The sequence below is a fragment of the Hemiscyllium ocellatum genome, chromosome 6 (assembly GCF_020745735.1).
Source record: "Hemiscyllium ocellatum isolate sHemOce1 chromosome 6, sHemOce1.pat.X.cur, whole genome shotgun sequence".
NCBI lineage: Eukaryota > Metazoa > Chordata > Chondrichthyes > Orectolobiformes > Hemiscylliidae > Hemiscyllium > Hemiscyllium ocellatum.
Genome location: NC_083406.1, coordinates 48,273,323 through 48,292,662, shown reverse-complemented (window position 1 = coordinate 48,292,662; position 19,340 = coordinate 48,273,323). Strand labels below are relative to the sequence as shown.

General features: G+C 41.0%; 1 protein-coding gene across 3 annotated transcripts in view; it reads left to right on the top strand.

The window, feature by feature from the left end:
- Positions 1-702: 702 nt before the first annotated feature.
- bcl9 (BCL9 transcription coactivator) overlaps positions 703-19,340 on the top strand; it is a 249,515-nt gene continuing 230,877 nt past the window's right edge. The window contains exons 1-2 of one of the 3 annotated variants that reach the window (XM_060825938.1): positions 703-1,037; positions 9,049-9,153. The gene's annotated coding sequence lies outside the window, so the exon portion shown is untranslated. Of the gene's footprint in view, positions 1,038-9,048; positions 9,154-14,327; positions 14,369-19,340 lie in introns of those variants that run through there. The other 2 variants (XM_060825939.1, XM_060825941.1) reach the window with 2 other exon arrangements.

The window sequence follows — 19,340 nt, the reverse complement described above, 5'->3', positions numbered from 1 at the left end:
TTAGCAGTTTATTTTTCTAGCCGGGAGAGCCTCTCCAAGTTTGTTATGTGGAGCTGCTGAAATTCCTGAACCTTTCTTAATTTCCCTTTCTGCTCAACCTGGCAATAATCCACACACTGGCACAACAGTGGTTTTCCACATGCTAGACAGTGTTCATTCATGGTATAACTGGCACCCTCTTGTCTTCTGGAAGGGAGTAGAGTGTCATGAGGGGAATTAACAGTGAAAGGAAATCTCACATTGAATTGTTCTTTTTTCCCCAAGTTAGTACAGCCGACAGTGTCCTTAATCTGATTCTTATCTGAGGCCTTTTAGATTTTTTAAGTTGTCCTTTCATTTTAATATCCACTTATATATTTCCCCTTATCAAGCAATGATAGTGTTTCAATGAAAAGCTGAGCACTGAAGAGTCTTTCAAGATTTTTACCTGATCATTTGATTTAGCTGTTTTTGTACATGCTGTTAATTCAATTTAGAAAATAGCGGTCTGATCTGCAGATTTCTTGCATCGGAAGAGAACCCCTGTCATTATAGGCTTTCAAATTATTCCTTGCTTTTACTTATTTTTCCCTTCAGCTTCTCCTCAAATAGTCCCTATTGACAGTCCTGAGGTCCAAACTGACTGGATGAACAGATTTGCCCCTCCCCCTCAGACACAATGTAGTGCAGGCTGGATAGTAGTCAAGCAGCCTGGAACCTGATTGAAGAGCTCGGCTTGCTGTCAGCTCGGAGTTTGCATTCTGCAGAGGCTGTCTTGTTTGTGGCTTGTCAGCAATTGCTTGCGACAAGGTTCTTTGCCATGTGTGAAAGCAACTTGGCATGAATGCAGGGCTGTACCATGTCTCACACCCTGATGGGGGTGGGGGGGAAGGAAAGGATCAGTCCAGAACAGATAATAGGCCACAAAGTGTTCCCCCAAAATTGCTTTGATATTGCCCCAGTGTCTTAATGTTAAGGGGGCCAGAGTTTGTGAGAAAGGGGTCTTGGTGTTCATTTTCTCAGCTGCACTGAACCTGAAGTAATCATTGAAACAGAAGGTAAGTGTCCTGAGTCTCCATTCTGTAGCAATGCTTTAGTGAATTGTCTGCTGTTTCTGCACTGATTAGCTTTATATGTAGTCTGCTGTTTGCACCATCAAATACTCACCCTTAAACAACATATCACTGCAGTCAGTATGCTGCTCAATCTCCTACAGGGTGCCTAAGTCTAAGACGGCCTCTTTCAGCTGGGACTCTGCTGTAAAGTCTGGCTCGGTCAATTTGCTGCAACACAATGGCCCCTTGCAGGCCTCAGAATACTGTACAATTCTTTCAGTGAAGGGTGTTGACTGCTTGAGTGGTAGCAGTGATTACATTGCATTGGAGTCACACAGGCCTAATTCGTGAGAGTACCAGCATAGCTTTTCTTGTCAGGAATACATTGTTTCATTTTTCATTCTGTGATATAGCGTGATATTAGCCATTTGACGAGTGTGAGTCTAAGTTTCAGTTTTGCGTTTGTATTTTTGAGACACAGAATACCTGGCTTTTTAAAATTGGAATTGTAGCTAGCATGATCCTGAAGTTTTTATTTAAGCTGTCTGATGAAAAGATGTATTGTTGCACATGGATCAACTACTCACCCACCAAATCCTTTGTTGAATTGTAATTTATGAACAAAATGCAAAACTTCTAGTAAGGATAGCTTGCCTGTTGCCCCACGAGGCTTTGACTTGAGGTTTTAATTTGTAACAGTTTAAAACAGACTTCAACCTGATTTGCAAAGGAATCAATATATATTTAGTCCAACTGTATTTCAATGATACATTTCTAACATCATCCTAATATGCAGTAATATATAGAATAGCCATATCTCTTAAGACATATCTAAATATGTAATGTGAAATACAAAGCAGGTAAGGATGGGAATTCAGCATCTGTGTTTCTGACTGCATTTAGCAAAAAATTATTTTTGCCACTAACTGATGAAAACCATAAGGTGGATGTAATTGTTTTTAACATTTAATAATCGTTTCTGTGTATTGGTCAAGCTCTAAACCAATCCCGAGTCAGGTAATTAAACAACAGAGTTTAAAATGCTCTTTCTTTATTAGCAGAGATTGGATTTACAGTAAAATTTGACCTTCATCTTTGTGAGTGGGAAATTGACATTTCTATCGATGCGACCCACCTCCAATGATATTTAGACACCCAATTGCATTGCCATTATAAGTTGTCAGAGAATGTTTGCCTTTCGGGTTAATGTCTGATGCATTTCTTATTTTCTCTATTGCATTCCCCTTATCTTTCTTGCATCTGTAAATCCTGTATCACCTGATTAATGCCCGATAAATTAAAAGTGCTTGTCATATGCTAACATACCTTTGCATGCAAACTGTGACAGACACACATAGTCATATTATTTATATCAGACATGAGTGCCTCAGAGATGCTCAGCATTATATGCCAGACAGCTCTCCAGATACAATTGCAACATGTGGATTGAAGCACCTCACCGCTCTGTACACTGATTTCAACTTATTGGCTGACAAGTAATTGGGTGTAAAAGAATATTAAGAGGAATAATGTACAAAGGTACATTACTATATTCTTGAAGAAAATACACATTTATACTCTCTCCAACCCTTTTTCTTAAAAGTGCGAGTATATTAATTCATCACTCTGATTAGGACATATGTTGTGGTTATGCTGTTAACCAGGGTCTGGGTTACAGGGGAACTACTGATCTAATGAGTTTAGAATCCTATCTTAGTAAGCTTTGTAATTGTGCTTGAAAGTTCCTTAAAATTACAAATAAAGTTAAAATTTCTGTTAATTCCCAAACGCTGCAAATTGCTGACATTAACAGAACTTGGTAGTCTGATCTGCCAATGAGGCAACAGCCACTTCCAAACTTTAAGAGAGTTTCATTCTGAATTGGGAAAACTGGTGATGAGCAGAGAAAGAAAAGAACCAGCTGCAAGTGCTCAGGAACACGTATGGCATATATCTAGGTGAAAGGATAATTTTACTTGTGCCATGTAGGTTCACTTCAAACTAATTTCATCGAGTTTCTCTATTTGGTAAAATATCAGTAAAAGCATTTTGATAGAATGATACAGCCTAGTGAATAGCTATTTAGCGTGATATTTGGGCCTCCTTAGATATTCAAACAGTCCATGTCCAAATGCAGCAACACCTGCACAATATCCATACTTGGTCTGACAACTGGCAAGTAACATTTATACTACACAAATGCCAAGCAAAAAGTATCTACAACAGAGAGAATCAAACCATCTTCCCTTGGTACTTAATGACATCACCATCACTGAAGTCACATTATCAGTATCCTAAGGATTATCATTAACCAGGAATGGAATTGGACAAACCGTATAAATATACTGGCCCCAAAAACAGGGTAGAGGTTAGGAGTCCTGCAGCCAGCTATCATCAACAAGGCACAAATCACTGATGAAGTAATCATCACTTGCCTGGATGAGTGCAGCTCCAGCAACACTCAAAAAGCTCAATGTCAACCAGAATAAAGCAGCCCACTTGATTGAGACCCCAACCATCATTTTTAAACGTTCATTCCCTTCACTCCTGATGCAACATGTTATGACTGTGTGCCAGCCACAATCTCCAGTGTTGTAACTTGTCAAAGGCGCCATTAACAACATCATTCAAACATTCTCTAAGGACACAAGCAGCAGTTGCTTTGGAGCACCACTTGCCACAAGTTCCCCTCCAAACCATAAAGTATCATAACTTGGAAAATATAGAACTGTAGCCGTTGAAGAAAGTGGCTTAAGGATTATTAGGGATGAGCCATAAATGTTGCTCTTGCCAACAATCCTTGCATTAAAAAAAGAATAAAAGCAACTGTCTCTACTTCCCTGCAACTTTCCATGAGTGGCATTACCCTGTTCCTTCCCCATGATCTCGGTGTGTTACCTCCTTCAAACCTTTAATCTGTCCTCTTGAAGAAGTTATTATGAAATCTACTAATGCAACAACCTTCTCAGTTAGTGTTCCCAGATCCATATAATTCACTGAATTTATACTGAAGTTTTTCATTTCAGATGTGGTTGTTTTGAAGATTGTTATATTTGTGCCCATGGATTCCTGACTCTTCTGTCAATAGAAATAGAGTAAATAAGCAAGGTTTTTCAATACCACTCAGAATTTTTAAGGCCTTTATTAAATTTGCTTTTAACATCAAGTGAATTATCGCATCTGCTTAAGCCTCTCGTTTCAAATTCCTAAGGCACCCTTTCCAAACCTGCACATCTTCCTTGAAGGATGAAATATTAAAAAAACAGACATTAAAAGCTTCAGTAAGTATAAAAAAGTGAGATATAAAGTAAACATTGTATCGTCAGATGATGAGACAAAGAAATTTGTTTGTTGTTTATATAAATGATTTGGATGAGAATTTAGGAGATGTGGTTAGTAAGTTTGCTGATGATTCCCAAATTGATGGTATGGTAGACAGTAAAAACGGCTATCAGTTGGGCTAATGGGCAGAGAAGTGGCAGTTGGAGTTTAATCTAGATACATGTGAGGTATTGCATTTTGGTAAGACAAACCAGGGCGGGACTTAGTCAATGATAGGGCCCTGGTGAGTGTTGTTGAACACAGGGACCTAGGGGTGCAGGTTCATAGTTCTTTGAAAGTAGTGCCACAAATAGACAGGCTGGTAAAGAAGGTGTTGGTATGCTCCCTTTCAGAGCATTGAGTATAAGAGTTAGAATGTCATGTTGCGGCTGTACAGACATGTGTGAGGCCATTGCGTACAATTCTGATCTTCTTGTTATAGGACGGGTATTGTTAAACTAGAAAGGATGCAGAAAACATTTACCAGAATGTTGCTGGGACTGGAGGGTTTGAGTTGTAAGAAGGGTTGAATAGGTTGGGATTTCTTTCGCTGGAGCATTGGAAGCTGAAGGGTGATCTTATAACGGTTTCTCAAATCGTGAGGGGTATAGATAAGGTGAATAGCCAATGTCTTTTTCCAAGGGTAGGGGACTCCAAAACTAGAGGGCATATGTTTCAGGTGAAGTGGAAAAATTTAAAAGGGACCTGAGGGCAACCTTTTCACACAGAGGGTGGTACTTGGAAAATAATGAGTAGCGAGAGGTAGGGACAATGATAATATTTGGACAGGTACATGAGTGGGAACAGTTTAGTGGGATAGTGATCAAATGCATGCAAATGGGACTAGTTCAGTTTGACATTCTTGATCGGCATGGAAGAGTTAAACTAAAGGGTATGTTTCCTATGACTGTATAATTAATAATAAGAAATGAGGAAATTGCAGACACATTGAATATCTATCTTCATTTTAGAATGCACAACAAAACAATAGTAATAAAGCAAATCAAAGAACAAAGGGAGTGTACAACTTAAAAATGATAATTATCATGAGGGTAGCTTGTGACCTGATGCTTGTACAAACCATGTTGCCTCTAATGAATTCATGAATTCATGTAAGGAGTAGGTGACCTAGCACAAGTTTCTCAACTTGACACGTTCGACCTAACTAATTTGTCTAAGGATAAGGGGAAGTCCTGATTCTCTACCAGGGCAGGAGAGGAGCAGGAGAGACATCCCTCAATGTACATACCTGGTCATATTTGTTATCAACAGGGCAACTGTCGTTTCAGCAAGGCTCTTCTAACTTATTGTCTGGGGACAAATCTGACACTGGATTTGGGTGAAACTTCAGTACACCTGCAAACTAGTCACACACAGCAACAGAAGAGTAGTGACAATGGCAAAGGGTCCTGAAGATGCAAAAGCTATTAGCCGGAGACAACATGAAGCTGGGAAAGAAGGGCCAGAGATATCCAGAGTACCATCTATATGGCAGCAGGTTACATGCAGGAGGAATATCTACAGAGGCAAAAACATCTGTGCTTTTCTCAAGGACAACTTGACAACTTGCCACTGAGATACAGCCGTTGTGCCATAGCCGTTGTGCCATATATTGCAGTGACTGACATTTTCTTCACAGCTACTGACCTCTGCTAGCTAGCCCATTCATTTGTGCATCTCAGAAGTTGACTGAGACCTATGCATGACTGAGGCCCATTTTCTAAAGTTCAATGTCAAGTGATCTTGCAAACGTAGAGAACAACCGCATTCAGAGCCAGCAGTATAGCATCAGCACCTCTCGCTTTGTTCAAAGTAAACGAGTCAACATCTTTGCTAAACTCCTCCACTGTGAGTTCAATATTCAACTCTATTCTGTCACATAATCTTTCAATGAAGTCTATGGTATTTCTATGGAGTATGTTCCTTGGTCACAGTTTACTCTCTAAAGTACAACTTGAGATGGTGCTTTACTCTTCTCTTGATTGTTTATTGCAGTTGGTAATGATTCCCTTTCCGTTGTTTTCAGTGGAACTGTTATTGCTGATGGATCTGTTGTCTTTTTTATCTTTTCATACAATGCCGTAGGGCATCTGGATTATCTGGCACTGTCGTTGACATTAGTCATTGGTGCACTGCCTAGCAGTCTGTTGGACTTTATTTTGAGTGGGTCTTAGTGTAGTCAGAATTGTCTCTCTTGTAATTAATCAGATTAGATCATTTGACTTCAGTGACAATGACATGGTGATGCTAGTTTTGAATTAGTATTTCAACATAGAGCCAATAGAGTCTTACGCATGGATACAGACCCTTTGGTCTAACCAGACCATGTTGAACATATGAATCACCCTCTGTATAAAAACATTTTTTAAAATCTCTCTCCTCTCACCTTAAAAATGTACCTCCTGGTCTTGAAATGCTCCATCCTAGGGAAAAGACAACTCCCATTAGCTCTGTATATACTCCTAATTATTTTTAAAACTTTTATAAGGTTGCCTCTCAACCTCCCACGCTGCAGTGAAAAATGTCCTCGCCTATCTAGCCTTTCTTCATAACTCAAACCTTCCATATCTGGCAACATCCTGGTAATCTGAAGCCTCTTCAGCTTAATAATGTGCTTCCTTTAACTGGGTGACCAGAACTGGACACAGTATTTCAGAAGAGGCCTCACCAATGTCCTGTACAACCTCAACATGACTTCCCAACTCCTTTATTCAAAGGACCGAGCAATGAAGCCAAGCATGCCAAAAGACATTTTAAGTACCCTCTCTATATATGATGCAAACTTCAAAGACTTCTGTATCTGAACCCCTAGGTCCCTCTGTTTTACAATACTATACAATACTCTACCATTAACTGTGTAAGCCCTATCCTTGTTTGTTGTACCACAACACAATACCTTGCAACTATACAGATTGAACTCCAGCTGCCATTTTGAAGCCCTATTTGATCGAGGTCCCTTCATAATCTTAGAAAACCTTAACTATCTACTATGCTGCTGGTTTTGGTGTCATCCACAAACTTACTAGCTATGCCTTCTTATATTCTCATCCAAATTATTTATATAAATGTAAAACAAAAGAGGATCCAGAACTGATCCCTATGGTACACTGCTGGTGACCGGTCTCCAGTCCGAAAAACAACCCTCCACCACCACTCTTTGTCTTCTGCTGTTTAGCCAATTATGTATACAGTTGGAAAACTCACTCTGAATCCCATGTGACCTAATTTCATGAATTAGTCTACTATGCAGAATAAAATTTGCTGCTTTATCCTCATCAAACTTTTTGTTAACTTCCTTAATAATTTAATCAAGTTTGTGAGACATGCATTTACTCCCACAAAACCACGCTGACCATCCATAATCAGTTTTTGCCTCTCTAAATGTCCATAACTCCCATCTTTTAGAATCACCTCCAATAATTTACCCACAACCCAAGTCAAACTCAGGTCCATAGTTCCCCAGTTTCTCCTTACAACTTTTCATCAACAAAGATACAACATTAGCCACCCTCAAGTTGTACTTATCAGACTGCAAACTTATTGCCTGAAACTTTCTTAACATCTAAATCGTATTTAGTTATTCATTTGTGTTGCCATTTTTGCTCGGGCTAAAGGCTAAGATTTGGAAAATGGAATTATGAGACAAGAGATTTTTGTTGACTGACATGAACATCATTGACTGAATGGTTGCTTTCTTTAAGTGTCAATGAGGTTTTGGCTGAATGTATCCGTCCAAATTGTAGTGTATTTTCAGAATCACAAGCCTGCTGTATGTGTAGTAGCGGTCTTAATCAGCAACTAATGTAGTGCCACTTACCTCCCTTTTCACAGAGCACTGTCCTTTCTTCCTTTACCGGTATTAATTTGATTCCCTACTGAAAGTCTTGGTTGAACCTAGCCCCCATCACACTCTCAGGAAGTGTATTCCCAATTTTTCTTTAGATTAGAGTCCCTACAGTATGGAAATAGACCCTTCAGGCAAGATCCTAACCACTCATTGTGAAAGGTTTCTCCTCATTTCACCATTGAATCTTTTCTATCAGTTCCTTTAAATCTATGCCCTATCATTTTCTGTCCTTCAGTCAATGAGAGCATTTCTCATTGTCTAATCTGTCCAGCCCCCTCGTGATTCTATCAAATTTCCTCTCAGCCTTCTCTTCCATAAGAAAAACAAGCCCCACTTTTCCAATATATGCACAAGACTTGCTTTTGATTTTTTTTCCTGCACTCTCCCTAATGCTTTCTTATCTGCTTTAAAGTGATTGACCTTTATCTGATCTTTACCCACACCATACAGCAACCTGTCAAATCCATTTAAAGAGTTATGCTATCCTCCTTATAATATTTCCAAGTCATTTTAATCTGCAGTTATTGAAATTGACTCCTATACCTCAAGGTCCAGGCCATGAGAAAAAATAATAAGGTCCCAACACTGACTTCTGGCAGCTCAAACTTTCCTCCAGCCTGAAAAATACCCATTGACGATTATCCTACTTCCCATCCTTCAGTCAATTCCATATCCACGTTTTTGTATGAGTTCCAACTTTGATCATTTGTACTATTGGAAATTTGGTGGTGTTCATGTCTTGTTGCATTTGGACATGAACTGTTTTAGTATCTTGAGTATTTGTGAATGCGCAATGTTCAGCGCCAATTATCACTGAACATCCCTACTTCTGACCTTACTCTGCAGGGAAGGTCATTAATAAAGCAGCTGAAGACGGTTGGGACTAGGACATGAACTGAGAGATCTGAAGCTAAGACCTGCAGCAAAGATATCCATCTTTCTTTTCACCAGGTATGACTCTAACCAGTGAAAAGATGTTTTCCCCTGATTCACAACAACTCAATTTTTTAATAAGGTTTCTTGATACTACATTTAATCAAATGCCACCATGATATTGTTTTCACCATTTTCATAATGGAGGTTAGCAACTTAGCTGAGTGGTGGAACCTAAAATACGTGTTAGAGAGCAGGTCGTTTCTGAACATGTGCCTCTAATAGAGCTGTTCTAGTCCCTTTCCATTGCTTTGTTTATGATAAAAAATAGATGGATGGGGCTTTACTTGTCTGGATTAAATTTGTCTTGTCCTTGTGGATCTTAAAAATCTAGATAATGTGGCACATTTGTTGCCATTGTCAATAATCATCTATTGTCAGGATGTTCTGGGGTTGTCTAGATCCGTATTGAAGTATTCAAATGGTCCTGTGTTGTAGCTTCAACAAGTTAACACCTCATTTTTAGGTATACCTGGTACTCCTGGAATGTCTTTCAGCGCTGTTAGAGTCATAGAAATGTGCAGCATGGAAACACACCCTTCAGTCCAACCCGTCCATGCCGACCAGATATCCCAACTCAATCTAGTGCCACCTGCCAGCACCTGGTCCATATCCCTCCAAACCCTTCCTATTCATATACACATCCAGCTGTCTTTTAGATGTTACAGTTGTACCAGCCTCCACCACTTCTCTGGCAGCTCATTCCATACACATACCACCCTCTCCATGAAAGAGTTGCCACTTGGGTCTCTTATATCTTTCCCCTCTCACCTAAACCTCGTCTAATTCTGGACTCCCCCACCCCAGGGAAAAGACTTTGTCTATTTATCCTATCCATGTCCCTCATAATTTTGTAAACCTCTATAAGGTCATCCCTCAGCCTCCAACACTCCAGGGAAAACAGCCCCAGCCTGTTCAGTTTCTCGCTATAGCTCAAATCCTCCGACCCTGACAACGTCTTTGTAAATAAAGTTTCACAACAGCTTTCTGAAAAGAAGGAGAATTGCACGCAATACTCCAAAAGTGGCCTAACCAATATCCTGTACAGTGGTAACATGACCTCCCAACTCCTGTACTCAATACTCTGACCAATAAAGGAAAACATACCAAATGCCTTCTTCACTATCCTATCTATCTGCAACTCCACTTTCAAGGAGCTATGAACCTGCACTCCAACGTCACTTTGTTCAGCAACACTCCCTAGGACGTTACCATTAAGTTTATAAGTCCTGCTAAGATTTGCTTTCCCAAAATGCAGCACCTCGCATTTATCTAAATTAAACTCTATTTGCCACTTCTCAGCCCATTGGCCCATCTGATCAAGATCCTGTTGTAATCTGAGGTAACCTTCTTCACTGTCCACTGCATCTTCAATTTTGGTGTCATCTGCAAACTTACTAACTCGACCTCTAATGCTCATGTCCAAATCATTTATATAAATGATGAAAAGCAGTGGACCCAGCAACGATCCTTGTGGCACTCCACTGGTCACAGGCCTCCAGTCTAAAAAAACAACCCTCCACCAACACCCTCTGTCCTCTACCTTTGAGCCAGTTGTGTATTGTCTTAGAGAGAATTGTGAGGGATAGGATTTATGAACATCTGGATAGGAATAATGTGATCAAGGATAGTCAGCATGGTTTTGTGAAGGGCAGGTCGTGCCTCACAAACCTTATTGAGTTCTTTGAGAAGGTGACCAAGGAAGTGGACGAGGGTAAAGCAGTAGATGTGATGTATATGGATTTTAGCAAGGCGTTCGATAAGGTACCTCATGGCAGGCTAATGCAAAAACTACGGAGGTATGGCATTGAGGGTGCATTAGAGGTTTGGATTAGGAATTGGCTGGCTGGAAGGAGACAGAGGGTAGTAGTTGATGGTATAGGTTCATCGTGGAGTGCAGTTACTAGCGGTGTTCCACAAGGATCTGTGTTGGGACCATTGCTGTTTGTCATTTTTATAAATGACCTAGAGGAGGGGCTTGAAGGCTGGGTGAGCAAGTTTGCGGATGACACGAAAGTCGGTGGAGTTGCGGACAGCGAAGAAGGATGTGGCAGGTTACAGTGGGATATAGATAAGTTGCAGAGCTGGGCAGAAAGGTGGCAAATGGAGTTCAGTGTAGCTAAGTGTGAAGTCATTCACTTTGGTAGGAGTAACAAGAAGATGGATTACTGGGCTAATGGTAGGCTACTTGGTAGTGTGGATGAGAAGAGGGATCTTGGTGTCCATGTACACAGATCTCTGAAAGTTGCCACCCAGGTAAACAGTGCTGTGAAGAAGGCATATGGTGTACTGGGCTTTATTGGTAGAGGAATTGAGTTCCAGAGTCCTGAGGTCATGTTGCAGTTGTATAAGACTCTGGTGCGGCCTCATCTGGAGTATTGTGTGCAGTTTTGGTCGCCAAATTAGGAAGGATGTGGAGGCATTGGAACGAGTGCAGAGGAGGTTTACCAGGATGTTGCCTGGCATGGTAGAAAGATCGTATGAGGAAAGGCTGAGGCACTTGGGGCTGTTCTCATTGGAGAAAAGAAGGTTTAGGGGAGATTTGATAGAGGTGTACAAGATGATTAGGGGTTTAGATAGGGTTGACAATGAGAACCTTTTTCCGCTAATGGAGTCAGCTGTTACTCGTGGACACAGCTTTAAATTAAGGGGTGGTAGGTATAGGACAGATGTTAGGGGTAGATTCTTTACTCAGCGGGTTGTGAGTTCATGGAATACCCTGCCAGTAGCAGTGGTGGACTCTACCTCTTTATGGTCAGTTAAGTGGGCATTGGATAAGCATATGGAGGTTATTGGGCTAGTGTAGGTTAGGTAGGTTTCGGTTGGCGCAACATCGAGGGCCGAAGGGCCTGTACTGCGCTGTATTTTTCTATGTTTTCTATGTTCTATGTATCCAAATGGCTAGTTCTCCCTGTATTCAGTAAGATCAAACCTTGCTAACTAGTCTCCCATGGGGAACCTTGTTGAACACCTTACTGAAGTCCATATAGATCACATCAACTGCACTGCCCTCATAAATCCTCTTTGTTCCTTCTTCAAAAAGCTTAGTCAAGTTTGTGAGACATGATGTCCCACGCACAAAACCATTTTGACTATCCCTAATCAGTCCTTGCCTTTCCAAATACATGTCCATCCTGTCCTTTAGGATTTCCAACAACTTGCCCACCACCGATGTCAGGTTCACTGGTCTATAGTTCCCTGGCTTACCACCCTTTTTAAACAGTGGCACCATGTTTGCCAACCTCCAGTTTTCTGGCACCTCACCTGTGACTATCGATGATACAAATATCTCAGTAAGAGGCCCAGAAATCACTTCCCTAGTTTCACCATAGAGTTCCAGGGTACACCTGATCAGATCCTGGGGATTTATCCAGCTTTATGCTTTTTAAGACATCGAGCACTTCTTCCTCTGTAAAATGGACATTTTTCAAGATGTCATCATCTATTTCCTTTTATTCTATATCTTCCATATCCTTTTCCACAGTAAATACTGATGCAAAATACTTGTTTCGTATCGCCCCAATTTTCTGCGGCTCCACACAAAGGCTGCCTTGCTGATCTTTGAGGGGCTCTATTCTCTCCCTAGTTACCCTTTTGTATTTGTAAAAACCCTTTGGATTCTCCTTAATTCTATTTGCCAACACCACCTCATGTCCCATTTTTGCCGTCCTGATTTCCTTCTTAAGTATACTTCTACAGCCTTTATATTCTTCTAAAGATTCACTCGATCTATCCTGTCTATACCTGACATATGCTTCCTTCTTTTTCTTAACCAAACTCTCAATTTCTTTAGTCATCCAGCATTCCCTATACCACTCCCCTCCCCCCCACCCACCCCATTACCATGGCCCAGGTACACTGGTAGGATGAAGTCATCCTCTGAGATAATGTGAATGTAAATGTCCTAATTCTGGGGAATCGTTATGCAAACAAATTCCTGACTCTGTGATTCCCCAAGACAATGTAGATGCGATATGCTTCAGTATTGGGGGATGATCACACAAACTAATTTAGATTTAGATTAGACTTACAGTGTGGAAACAGGCCCTTCGGCCCAACAAGTCCACACCGACCCGCCGAAGCGCAACCCACCCATACCCCTACATTTACCCCTTACCTAACACTACGGGCAATTTAGCTTGGCCAATTCACCTGACCCGCACATCTTTGTGACTGTGGGAGGAAACCGGAGCACCCGGAGGAAACCCACGCAGACACGGGGAGAACGTGCAAACTCCACACAGTCAGTCGCCTGAGTCGGGAATTGAACCCGGGTCTACAGGCGCTGTGAGGCAGCAGTGCTAACCACTGTGCCACCGTGCCGCCCACACGGCTGATTGGCTGAGGATGGCTGAGGATGGCAATGAAAGCATTTCTGAATGGAAAGGACTGAATGAAAGTTTAATTTGATAACAGCAGGAGAGTAGTAGTAAATGGCTGCCCAAATGAAGTGTGAATCTTCCACATTCCTGCATGATTGTCCCCCTCATCCTCTTCCAGAATGTTCAGCTTCTTGGATAATGACAGTACAATTTAACCCTTTAACAATACATCAATGTCCAAAGAGTTGGTACAATTTAATCTTTTAACATTATAAGTTGATACAGTTCAGGGTCAATCACATTGTCGGGGTCTCGAATGACATGCAGGCCACACCAGGGAAGGATGGTAAATTACCTTCCTTAAAAAGGATATTAGTAAACCAGATGGGCTTTGGTGATCATTTTGTGAATTCATTGTTAAATCTAGCTTTTACACTACAATTACTGCAAATCTGAAAGTATTAATTGGACATTAATTTGTATTAACAAATTAATTCCATCAGCTGCTATAGTGGGAATGGAACCCCTGTCTCCAGGGTGTTAGTATGGGCCCCTGAATTAGACATTTAGTGAAATTACCATTGTGCCAATCCCACATTGATGGTCAGTCAAAGCATCCTGACATTCACAGATTTTTTAAAGTTGGACTTTTGTTTCCTTGCTGAGCACAAACAGTATCTAATTCTTCACCTCAACTACAGTAGCTTCAGTCGTTGTAAAGTTTTAATCACATTCATTAACACTATTCCTCATCAACAACTGTATCCCATTTGATTTCTTTTGTATGTTTTGAATTCAACCAGTTCCATTGGACTAAAATACTGTGAATGCTGGTATTCTGAAACAAACTAAGAATGCTAGAGAAAGAGCAGCAATCGTTTCTGAAGAGGACGCATATTCTGATTCAAAAGGTAACTGCTTTCACTCCGTAGATGTTGCCAGACCTGCTGAGTTTCTCCAGCAATTTCTATTTTTGTTTTGCTGAACTGGTCTGACATCACTGGCAGTGGCAGAACTTCATTTCCCACCAAATAATTTTCTGGTGTATCATCAACACTGTTAACAGACAACTTTAACACAATTCACATGACAAAGTACTAGAAATGAAGTTAACTTGATGCAATGGAGCTGTTATACCTTCCCATTGATACCATTAATCAATACGCACTTAAGTAGCAAATTTTTGAAAGAGATTTTCCCTTTACCAACAGCAATTGGTCAGGCTCTATAAGAATATTATTTTTGTTTTCTTGCTGTACAGGGCAGAAACAAAGAGACTTTACAATTGGGACACAAAATTCTTATCATCCTCTCATTTTTCATCTTTTCTGATCGTAAATACATTGGAAGATACTTTTCACACTCCTCAGAGTAATGAGAGAAACAGTATCTGTCTCTTCATTTGTGCTTTTTCCCTCACTGTAATTGGGGAGATACAGGATCAGAGAATTCAGGTCAGAACAAAAAAAAAGGAACTGCGATTGCTGGAAATCAGAAAACCAAAACAGAAATGGCTGGAAAAACTCAGTAAGTCTGACACCATCTGTGGAGAGAAGGTAGAGTTTACACTTTGGGTCCAGTGATCCTTTTTCAGAATTGATTGTGCCATTGAACTGAAGCTGCCAGACCTGCTGAGTTTTTCCAACAACTTCTGTTTTTCTTTGTGTTTAAAATCTGATCATTCATGGTCTCATCGAATGGCAGAGCAGGTCCAATTGACCAACTGACCTTCTCTGGCTCCTTGTCCATCTGTTCACATTCTGTTCATATCAAATCTCTTCCTTCTCCAAGTCTTGTGTAGTTTTGCTATCCATCGTCCACTGCTTCCAAAATGTTTGTGAGACAACCAATTGTCATGAGTAACAACTGCAGTAGCACTTCAAACCTTTAGGTCATGACCTTATTCCCAAGAAGGCGGTATTTTTAAACTCCACAAAAGTCTGATTCTGCCTCTTTCTCTGATTTTCAAACTTTTGTCTGTATCTGGTATTGTGATGAGAAGCCTTCACAGGATTCTAATCTTGAGTCTTGTTGAAAATGATGCATTTAGTTGAAGCTTTTTATGTTGGATTCATCAAGGCAATTTGCAAGAATACCAAATCAAGCATAAGCAACTGTATTAGAGGAGAGTACTGATTGTTTGGCAGGTATACCCTCATTGGTAAAGGTTTTACCATGGCAAATGAAATGTTAGTGATGACTCACAATTAGCTACCTTATTTTGGTTAAATTTTAATCTGGGCAGATTGACGCTGATTGGTCAGGGTATTTCACTAAGAAATGAAACAGACAACGGCTGACATCTGCTTTGCTGAGTTGGAACAGATTTAGTGTGCGCACATGTTCATTATGTCTGCCAAGAAAAGGACATTTGTACATATTGGAGGCTGCATTTATTAATACACGGCTTGCTTTCTGTCTCTGTGAAGTTTGCACATCTCCCCGTGTCTGCTTGGGATCCCCTCAGCCCAAAGATGTGCAGAATAGGTGGATTAACCATGGGAAATGAAGGATTACAGGGATAGGATGGGGAGATGGGATGCTTTTCTGAGGGTCAATGTGGACTCACTGGGCCTGATGATCTGCTTCTACATTGTCAGGATTCTATGATGCCACTGTGTGGCATTGTTCAATATCACCAACATATCAGCAGCATGTGTCAGCAATTTACATGACCAACATTTTGCATGCAAACAGAAATGTCTGAACTTCAAAGGGGAACAATTTCTGGTGTGGTTAGGTGAACTACAGTTAGTCAGGGATATCATCACAGTCAGTCAGGTGGCTGGCTTGGATGATTCCTCCACAAGGGGTAGGTTATAAGAAGTCAAGCTCTAGATTAGAGTGGTGCTGGAAAAGCACAGCAGGTCAGGCAAATCCGAGGTGCAGAAAAATCTGAAGGGCTTTTGCCCGAAACATCGATTTTCCTGCTCCTTGGATGCTGCCTGACCTGCTGTGCTTTTCCAGCACCACTCTAATCTAGACTCTTGATTTCCAGCATCTGCAGTCCTTACTTTTACCAATAATCAGTCAAGCGTTGGAATCAGGGATCTGTGTCCTAGCAGTGTGGGGATTTGGGCAGGTCAGTCCATAAGGTCAACTTGAACCAATCTGGGGACCACAGCTCGATCAGAGAGTGGTAGAGACACCAATCTATGGGTAGGCCAAAATTCCCTGCAATGAGAAAAAGGGAGGAATTGAATCTGATGGAAGTGGAAAGGACAGGTGTTAGTGATGATGTGGGGCCAGGAGAGGTGGTGAGGTAACCTCAAGTAAGCAGAAAATGCAGAAGGGTTACTAATTTGGGAGGTTGAGGTGGGTGAAAGCTGTTGAGTGGACAAACTACAGCAACAATGAGAGTTGTTGCCAATGAGCCTTGGTGAAGCATGTGCAATAGCAGAAGTCAAGTGAAGGTGAAGGAGGAGAGAGAAGACTGTGGCACATAGCCTTGCATGCATCAAAAATTTCCTTCCAGCTCTACTGAGTGCCCCACTTACCGGGACACTGTGCTGACTTGGGCTGCGGTTTGGGTCCAGACTGACTGTTTCTGGTAATGTAGCTTTGTGTGACATTCCACAGGAAAAAGAAAGGCCTTCCTCTCCACCAAGACGTCTGGGCCCCTACTACCAAAGTGAAGAGCTAATTTTCCTTTCTTCTGAGCCACGAATGTAGAAGATCAAGCACCACAATTTGAGAGTCTGTTTGGCGGTGTCTGAAATGGGCTGCGTTTCTGGGCTTTAAATATGGTGCAGGCTGCATGATTGCCAGAAAGCCCCAGCAGTGGCTAGTACTTCTGCATCTCTGGCTGCAGCATTCTTTGAGCAGGTTGGGTATGTTTTGGTGCTGCCTTTTTGGCACCGATCATTTGGCCCCACAGTTTTGGCTCTAAACTGTTTTGGCGCTCATTATTTTGGCACTGAGCTGTTTTGGAGCCAATTCAGAATAAAAATAAGTCTTGTTTGGTTCAGGAAGAGAGGATGACTAATGACCCAATGTAATTTTCTCAACTAGCAAGACTTGATAGTCAAAGCTGTAATGACCCGCTGTAGATTCAAATCTCGTTTTGTAATCATTTTCTCATTTAACAATTGTTAATAGTCATCTACTGCCTTGGTGATACTTAGGCCCCTCTGTCTTCACATTGGAAAGCTGTAACACAATTTTTTTTCTATTTTCTTGTACAACCCACACCAGAAATGGCTGAAAACATTCTAAGCAAGAGAGACCAAACCAAAATGTTCATACAATGGTTATCTATATGTGTTTGATAAATGTAGCAAAATGTAGAAATTCGATTTTATAATGAATAGGTTAAAAATAATGAATAAAAAAGAATTAGATTTATTTCTTACAATGCAATAAAAACGAATTTCTTACAGGCTCTACAAGACTTTTTTAAAATTCTGAATTGGCTCCAAAATAGCTCAGCGACAAAGTAATGAGCACCAAAACAGTTTAGAGCCAAAATGGCGGGGCCAAATGATCGGCGCCAAAAGGGCGGGGCCAAATAGTCCCATTCTGTCTTTGAGCAAGGTGCTCAAAACTCTGATTGCATAATTAATAAAGTGAAGAGTGGAAGATTGTGTGAGGAAAGTAGATCTGAGCCATGGTTGACTCAGTAGCAAGAGCCTCCCTTGAGAAAACACTTTTTAAAAATGATAATGGGAAAATTTCATCCAACGTCATGTTTTTACCTCGTACAATTGAAGCTCCTTTCCCTGTGGACAGCAAGTTTCCTTATTGTTTTTTCTTTCTGTATTTCAAGATTTTCCCTTTCTCCTCTTTGAAATAAAGTTATCAAGTTTTTCATTTTGCCTTACGTCAGAATTAGGACCTTTGCCTTTCTCTATTTCTTTCTTTTCCTAATTCCTGTTATTTTACTAGAACTGAGTCCTCGTTCACTCAAACTTTCTACTATCTGGATTACTTTTTCTACTATCTGGATTACTGTTTCTCATGGATCAGATGTTGACACAATACATCAGCAACTCTGCGATTTGAGTTCATACATTTAACTTTATTTCTGTGTTATCTGCCACTGCTTTCAAATTAATCTTACCACTGTTGCAAAGCCTTTCACACACAGGTTCACTCTTTTAAAAAATGTGCTATAACTATGCCAACTTTTAAGTGAATACGGCAGAAAGAGCTGTGAAATATCATGTCACAGTTCCTCAGGGTAGTATCCTAGGTCTAAACACCTTCAGCTGTTTCATTAATGAACTGCCCTTCACCATAAAGTTCAGAAGTGGGGACATTCTCTGATGACTGTATAATGTTCAGCACCATTCACAAATCCTCAGATACTGAAGCAGACCATGTCTAATGCAACATGTCCAAGATGATATTCAGGTTTTGGCTGAAAAAGGACAAGTAACCCAAGTTGCAGGCAATGCCCATCTCTAAAGAGAGAATTGAATATTTGTCCCTTGGGGTTCGATAAGAGACAAAAAAACCCTGCAGATTCTGGAATCCAAGTCAGGCAAGCAGGGGTCTGGGAGAACACAGCAAGCCAGGCAACATCAGGAGGTAGAGAAGTCAATGTTTTGGGTGTAAACCTTTTTCAGGACTAGGGGTGGGTGTAAAGGGAGCTGTAAATAAAGGGGATGGAGGAAGCAGGGTGGTGAGGTGGAGATTGGTGGAGACAGGTAGAGGGTACAACCTGGTTGGTCGATGGGAAGGGTGAATCCGGTAGGTGGCTGAGAGGAATGGAAGAGAGAGGGAGTTGGGAGATGGGAAGGGAGGTGATTTGAAATTGGAGAACTCGATGTTGAATCCGCCAGGCTGTAGGCTGCCCTGGTGGAAGAGGAGGTGTTGTTCCTCCAATTTGCAGTTTGATTCATTGTGGCAATGGAGGCCAAGGATTATCATGTCAGAAGGGAG